Raw genomic sequence first — 6,794 nt, 5'->3', positions numbered from 1 at the left:
AATAAAAATTGCCTCTAGTCTACGGTGGCCTCTCTCTCACTAACCTCTAACAAGCAATCACTAAACCCTCCATCCAGTGACTCATAACTGGTATCTTATAAACTGTGGTACGTGCTGTCCTGTTAGAAGGAATCTGCATATAAAAGAGCCCTTGCTGCCAATGAAAAGGTGTACCCTGTTTCTTCTCAAGACAACATGTCAGGATTACCACATATTTGACAGCCAACAGCTGACAATTAATCGATGTGTTCTAGTGGTGTTGTTAAACGAAACAAACTTTAAACATTAACCCTCCTCAAATATGGGTTTTTTTGTCCATGAAAGCTTGCTTTAATCTTAGTTGGATATAATCAACAACAACAACAACAAAAAAGAATCCATAAAATACAGCCCTCACGGAGGAATTTTTCAGCTGACGAAATTGTGTTCTAAAATTTTCAGTTTGAAGAACCTTTAGGCAAAATAAACTTGTGATAGTGCTTCTTATAAAAGTGTAGGTCTATAGAATGCCAAAAAAAAGTAAAACCTAAATTGCGAAGAAAATGGAGAGTTCATTTGAATTTTTGCTGTTCAACCAGACTATGTTTTTATTATTCATATATGAACATGGAAATAAAGTTATTGTATGGTATTGTATTGAATTTGAGGACATTTCATTTTATTTCCAAATACTATGATGAATATCTTACCGAGTGAGATCTAAAATTTCATATCAAACCATATCGTATAGACCTCAAAGAAATGATTTATTTCATAGACTTTATAATATTTTCCACGTCAGTTAAAAATTACATGAAACATAAACTCTTCATTCGTCAACCGGATCCACCCACTTTGGAGCATATTTGAAGGGCAGGGGAATGGGGGATTACCAAAACAAATCCGGGAAAATAATAAAAACTTTTTAAAAATCCTCTTCTTAACCGTTTGAGGAGTTTTAGATATACGCATAATTCATCTGCCGCCCCCCCCCCCCCCCCCTAGATACTGGCCCTGATGTCGACAACGAAAGATAACGGTTCAAACTATGCCCACGAAGTATTATGGGTGATATACGTAAACTTCCTGATTAAACTGTTATCTCGTGTTCAAGGGACTTATCGATACATTTTAGGTGAAATGAGAAAGCAAAAAATTAAAAGTTTGTTTAGTTTAACGACACCACTAGATCACATTGATATATTAATCATCGGTTATTGGATGTCAAACATTTGGTAATTTAGACATACAGTCTTAGAGAGGAAACCCGCTACATTTTTCTATTAGTAGCAAGGAATCTTTTATATACATCACTAACAGGATAGCACATAATACAGCCTTTGATATACCAGTCGTGGTGCACTGGTTGGAACGAGAATTAGCCCATTGGGCACACCAACGGAGATCGATCCTAAACCGACTGCGCATCAAACAAGTGATTTACTAGTGGGCTACTTCCCGTCCCTAAATAAGAATGAATGAAATAAGTCAAAACATTCAATTACCCCCTCCCTGCCCCAAACTTATTGCAATCAAAGAAACGCCGTCGTCTGGTTTAACATCTACGTTTATAGCGCCAGCGTCGAGTGCGATCTAATCAAGATATTCGACAAACACAATTGTTGTAGATAATTAATATGTTCGACCAATCCATAAATATGTTTGGATGTAATTAATATGTTCGACTAATCCATAAATAATGTTGCTTAAATAGTTTTGATATAATTAATGTTCGACCAAACCATAAATACTTTTGTATGTAACTAATATGTTCGACCAATCCATAAATATTATTGGATACAATTAATATATTCGACCAATCCATAAACATGTTTTGGATGTAAATATGTTTGTCCAATCCGTAAATATTTTGTAGAGACTGGTTTGTATATAGAGGATAATAAACGCGTTACCAGTTATTATCAAATATATGTCCCGAGTGAAGTAATATTCACTTGTCACAAGCTTTACCGAGTGACCAATGAAAATATTTCACGAAGGACATGATGCTATTTTAATAGAAATAACATGTGTGGTCTATGTTCTGGCGTGGGTTTCCTCTCTTATTATCTAGACCAAGTGCCATATTAACAATTTCCTTCAGACCAAAACTAGCTGAAATGTGAAACGTTTCGACGTGTCGTTACACATTATTCTCTTCCGTTTCTCCTAGTGAGTAGATTTGGAAGAAGGAAGGAAATGTTTTGTTTAACGACGCACTCAACACATTTTATTTACGGTTATATGGCGTCAGACATATGGTTAAGGACCACACAGATATTGAGAGAGGAAACCCACTGTCGCCACTTCATGGGCTACTCTTTTCGATAAACAGAAAAGGATCTTTTATATGCACCATCCCACAGACAGGGTAGCACATACCACGGCCTTTGATATTACCAGTCATGGTGCACTGGCTGGAACGAGAAATAGTCCAATGGGCCCACCGACGGGGGATCGATCCCACACCGGCCGCGCACCGAGCGAGCGCTGTACCACTGGGCTACGTCCCGCCCCAGATTCGGAAGAAGACACAAAGTGTAAATATATTTATGACATAATGTGACTGAAACAAGAGGTGAGAAAAGGTTTACATTTGTTTAGACACCTCAGCACATTTTAAACTACGGTCATTTTGGGGTCTAATTGGAGGATAACGTCACTTTAAGGATTTACCTCAAATCTTTCAATTATTTTTTTAATATATCGACGTTTAAATAAAATGGCCATTGAGCTAATTCTCATTCCGGCCAGTGCACCACGACTGGTATATCAAAGGCCGTAGTATGAACTATCCTGTCTATGGGATGGTGCATATAAAAGATCCCTTGCTACTAATAGGAAACAATGTAGCGGGTTTCCTCTCTAAGACTATACCAAATGTTTGACATGCAATAGCCGACGATTAATACATCAGTGTGGTCTAGTAGTGTCGGCAAACAAAACAAACGTTTTAAAAATATATAATGGAAAACGTGGAATTAAAATACTAACGAAAACACCACACTAAGTGACAGCATATCGGACGCGTTCTCAGTTGCCTATGGCAGTGTACATATATCGTCCGATTTATCACGGAAATTAACCAATGAAAAAAAAAGCTTTTATTACCCATACAGTTAAAATGTTCTTGGTACATATCACAATGAAGGATACGTCACACTAGATTGGCGCGCTACAACCTTACAGGAACGTGATATAAATTAAGATCGATTATGGGTAATAAATAGAATATTAAACTCGCCACCATTTCGTATCATGTTTACGTCCTCGTGAAATACTTTTCATGGTCGTTAAAGCTCGGTGAAAACTGAAAACTGAAGCTCGTTTAAAGGGACATACCCTAGATTTTAAACACTAAGGCATATTTTTTACTATTATAGCCATTTTTGATAACTGAAATCATACTTTAGTTAGATTTTATTGTTTAGATTATCAATTTCCATGCATTCGAAGTGTTTTTGGTCATCTGGGTGTTTTTAATATCACAAAATGCATTTGTCATATTTTTAAAAACGCACGTGAGGCTGAGAGGTAACAGTTATGTAGTTGAGTTTTAGTCTATTTTGAGAGGGTATTTCACTATTTGAAAGTCACAGACTCATGTTTCACTCAGTTGTAACTGTATCCAAATGTGTTACAGACCTTTGTAGATGAACTAAACGTAGTGTTAATTTTCACGGGCTGAAACTAGGGTCCGTTCCTTTAATACCCTATAAAAATTTGCGAGTTGTATTGGAATATACGGTTATTTCGAGACTTGTCCGACAGAGAAATAGAGAAGAAACTCGCCCCCGGCACGCAGGTTATTAGTAATCTTACAGAAAAGCAAAAAGGGATCGTTTTGTCTTCAACCGAAATAATTAAACATGCAAAATACTTTTTTTTAATTCAGTTTATTTTCACTTGTCTTCCTGTTCTATAATGACTCACACATAGGCGTACGGGATCCCATTATGTGTGTGTGTGGGGGGGGGGGGGGGGGGGGGAGATAGGCGTACGGGCTCCCATTTTTGTAGGGGGGGGGGGGGGGTGTCAGGCTGATTTTTGACCGAATTAAACGAAAATGCCCGAATCTGGATTTGTGTGCGAATGTGCGGATAATGGTGGACGCATTTTTCGGAGCTCCCAAAATTATGTATATTTTTCTTGTAAATAGCACGTTCTATGTCTAGATATAGCCATGCAATACAAGGAATTCAAGACTGGGTGCAGCGTATGTTCCAAGTAAGTTTGTGATCGAAGAACACAGGGAATATACATTTTTTTTAAATGTGCATGGTTGACTTTAAAATACCCATAACTTTGATTTGCGCGTGTGTTACATTCAGACATAAATGACAAGCTACCAAGTTACCAAGTAAGCTGCACTACTGTTTACAGTCACAGTCCGCACATGAATATATTTGTGTAAATATTACAATACAAACTGTGGTATTGTGTGATACGTACAAGAAATAGTCGACGAATATATGCATATAACAATGGCCACAAACGAGGAATTGTCCACCGTTCTTGTGAACACGCGGGAGGTAATGTACGGAGATGGAGTTGATGGAGTTGATAATCCTTGCAAGTTCACAAACGAACATTTGTTTGTGTTAATGAGAAAAATCGATACCAGATTATCACATATAGAAACTTATGTAAAAAAGATAGACGATATACAGTCATCACTTGCTTCTTTAACAACAAGTGAACACGTTGGAAGCACATGTAAAAAGTATTAATAAGAACACAAGTGATCTGGAATCTAACTTACAAGGCTTAGGAATCCTGTATGACAGTGTTAAGAATTCTTGTGATCAGAATAAAGCCGAGATTATACAGGTGAAGGATGCTACAGATAAGGACAGGGTAGTCTTTAAAAGAGACCTCGATGACATAAAAGCGTGTATAACGGATTTGCAGTGTCGATCGATGAAAAACAACCTGGTATTTAATGGTTTGGCCGAGCAGCCTAGCGAAAACACAGAGTATGTATTAAGAGAGTTTTTGGATAACGAGCTTGGGGTTGATGACTGTGAGTTTGGAAATGTTCATCGGTTCGGAAAAAGAATGCACGGAAAGCTGCGACCGATAATGGCGCGTTTTTTGTTTTACAAAGATTTGACCATGGTGAAAAACAGCGCTTACAGACTTAAAGGGAAGCCATACAGCATAAATGAACAATTTCCAACAGTGATCGAGGATCGAAGGAAAAAGTCGTATCCGGTTGCCAAGAGTTTTAAACAGACAGGCAAAAAAACTAAGATGATCAGGGACAAACTCACAAAACCGGCGACAGACCCAAGCCCACAAACGCAACACTAGACCAGCCCCGAAACGACAACGCGCGTCTTCGTCACCATCGGCCAATCGATACCAACCACTCGAATCTCTCGATACCACTAACAGTGTCCCATAGGATGTTGGATAGATTCCAGTGATATATCAGTTCCTAACTATAGCACATGCACTGTACAAAGAAAGCACGGCAAAGGAGGTATAGTTATATATATTAGAGATTGCCCTAAAGATTACTGTTTTTGTATTGAGAAGGTTTGTGACAGTATTATTATACTAATGCGTAAATGCAGTGCTACAAGTCCTGGTAGAAATACATATATTTTTGTTAATTATATACCCACCATTAACAGTATATATTATGACAAAAATGATACAGATTTATTTTTAACCCTTGAGGATGGTACATGTAAATATTAGGAGTTGGGTAACATTATCGTCATAGGTGATGTTACTAGTCGCACTGGTACCAACTGTGATTTTATCGTACATGGTAGACTACCAGAATTTGCAGACAATGTACTATCAAACGTTACTGAATACGCACCTGATAATAATTTAACAACGCGTAACAGTGAAGACAAAATCGTAAATCAATTTGGTAGGAAACTATTATGTCTATGTAAAACCAGCGGACTACGGATCTCAAATGGTAGACATCCTGGAGACCCAAATGGTAATATCACGTTTTTCAATGCGAATCGTACTAGCCTCATAGACTATGTACTTGTTAAACAATGATGCTTTAATTTAATCCAACATTTCCAGTCTGGCAAGTTTAATTGTTTCTCGGATCATTCGCCCATTTGGTTTATTATTTCGTACACGAGCAAGGATCCCGTGGACGAGATTTAGAAATGGAGGAAGAATTCGAAATAATGAAAAATGGTCTTATAATGATTACGAATTAGAGGTAGTAAATGAATTTGTAATTTTGGATTATTGTTTTTCTATAATGGCAAATTTAGTCGTACCCAGAAATGAGCTGCTGAACAAGGACGCAAAGCCCTGTTTTTGATGTTAAATGTATGTAATAAGAAAAAAAAATTAATATTGAAACAAAGTTATTCATTTTCGACACGTATGTTAATAGTATTCTTAGCTATGGGGCTGAAATCTGGGGTTTTCATTCTGGCCAATATATCGAAAAAATTCATATTCAATTTTGTAAACAAATACTTGGGGTACATAAAGGAACTTGTAATGAGTTTGTATATAGCGAATTAGGACGGTCCCCTTTACAGATTACAAGAAAATTAAAAATCTTCAAATATTGGATTAAGATGCGAAATTCGAATAATTGTATTTTAAGAGCTCTGTATGAGGTAATGAATATATATGAAGATAATTGGTTAGTGAACATTAAACAGGAACTAAATGAGCTTGGTTTAAATTATATATGGCATTTAACACATGTTAATAATAATTATTATAATATTTAAGGAAAGGATGCGCGACACATTTAAACAGCTTTGTTACAGCCGAATAACAGCAACACCAAAGGGGAATCTCTACCAATATTTGTTAAA

Source organism: Gigantopelta aegis, chromosome 15 (assembly GCF_016097555.1).
Source record: "Gigantopelta aegis isolate Gae_Host chromosome 15, Gae_host_genome, whole genome shotgun sequence".
NCBI lineage: Eukaryota > Metazoa > Mollusca > Gastropoda > Neomphalida > Peltospiridae > Gigantopelta > Gigantopelta aegis.
Note: the sequence above shows the minus strand (reverse complement) of the source record.